Consider the following 1,732-nt stretch of genomic DNA (forward strand, 5'->3'; position numbering starts at 1 on the left):
TGTAAACCTCAACTAAACCTCATTTTCTTGAAGTGCTGAGTGCTTTCTCTTTTTGGTTGACAAGCATCTATCCCTCAACAAAATTACAGAACACCACAGTTACTCCAAGCTACTTCTCCATTTTCTTCACAATAAACACTTCGGACTCTTCACATATGGTTAGCACTATACCATCCCTACCAAGCTGACTAGTTCGGCATGCTCGGTGTGCATAGTGACTTGAATCCGTAGGTAAGTCCAGATTAACCACGAGATCACATTCTGCCACATCCAAACCTCTAGCTGATAATTCATTTGTCACAAGAACTCTCACCTCGTCATTCTTGAATTTCTTCAAAGTTGACGACCTAGCAAGCTTCCCAAGATCCCCATGCAACTCTGTCGCTTTCATTCCACGGGCCTCCAGCTTGAAGACGACATCCTTTAGTTGCTTAGTGTTGTTCATGAAAGCTATTACAACTTTTGCATCCAGGGCATGAATACACTTTCTCATGGTATCGACCTTGTGCTGTAACCTCGCTACACAGTAATAGTGTTTCAAAAACAGAGGCAAACTCTCTACTGATGCCTGAGATGGCTTAGTTGGGTCTGGAGTAGAACCGACTGAAGGCCTTGACAAATTGATAGGGCCTGAAGGCGATACAGTATCAAGCGGTATAACTTACTTAGCTTGGACAAGAAGTGGATCACATCCCCAGCTTCTCGCTGCTCTTACAACAGAAAACGGAACAGTTGCAGACACTATAATTAATTGACGCCCAGTCCCTTTAACATTTGGATCCAGGTCTGCACCTGATCTCCTGCCTACATGCTGCAATATCCGGTGCATGTCCACCCGAAAATTGAATGACAAGAGCTCATCAACTTCATCCAATACCAAATAGCGACCGCCATGTGTCCAAAGCTTCCCTGCTGCACTAAGTTTCGCTATCCTTCCAGGTGTGCCAACAACAATGGCATGTTTATTCTTCTTGAGAGCTTCTTCCTGCCTGGTTCAGTTTGCACCTCCCACAAGCTACTGAACCACTTTCTTGTTCTCCACTCCTAGTATCTTCTTAAAATCCCTCACTATCTGCATCCCTAGCTCCCTAGAGGGAGCAACAACCACTGCTTCTACTCCCATTTTCTCACCAGAATTACCACCACTGTAACTCTTGGAAACTTTGTTCATCAGTGGACCAATAGATGATAGTATAGGAAGAAGATAAGCCAATTTCTTCCCCGAACCCGTGTAAGACTGAATTATGACATCATGGTTCTATAGAATGGTAGGAACAGCTGTAGACTGAACCCTAGTTGGAACACTGATCCCCTCTTTCTCAAGTCTCTCAATTAGAACATGGGGCAACCCAAGTTCAGAGAACGATTTTACTGCAAATGGGGCAGCCTTGATTTGTTGTTTCTTCCTCTCAACAATCTCGAACGCTTTCTTCTTCTCACTGGAACCAATAAGTTTCCCTATGCCTTTGCTCTTAAGGGACCCCAGGGATGAACCCAACAATGGCTTTACCTTACTGCTAGACTTGCCACCTTTGTTAATTGGTTTATCAACTTCACTTTGGAAACTAACATTTGAGAGGGTTAAGGAACCATGATTGGGTGGTTCCACTTGGCTCATACAATAAATACTTGTGTGCAACAAAGAAGAAGCATTTTTATGAGTAGCCAATGCCCTTCTAATGGGGAAGGACTCTCCAACAAGAAGAAACCTAGATGGCATCAAAGCTGGCAT

At 43.8% G+C, this 1,732-nt stretch overlaps 1 pseudogene; it reads right to left on the reverse strand.

Moving 5' to 3' along the window:
* Positions 1-19: 19 nt before the first annotated feature.
* LOC107647298 (DEAD-box ATP-dependent RNA helicase 47A-like) lies at positions 20-1,732 on the reverse strand (annotated as a pseudogene).

Source organism: Arachis ipaensis, chromosome B6 (genome assembly GCF_059453495.1).
Source record: "Arachis ipaensis isolate K30076 ecotype BB chromosome B6, ASM5945349v1, whole genome shotgun sequence".
In the NCBI taxonomy this organism is placed as follows: domain Eukaryota; kingdom Viridiplantae; phylum Streptophyta; class Magnoliopsida; order Fabales; family Fabaceae; genus Arachis; species Arachis ipaensis.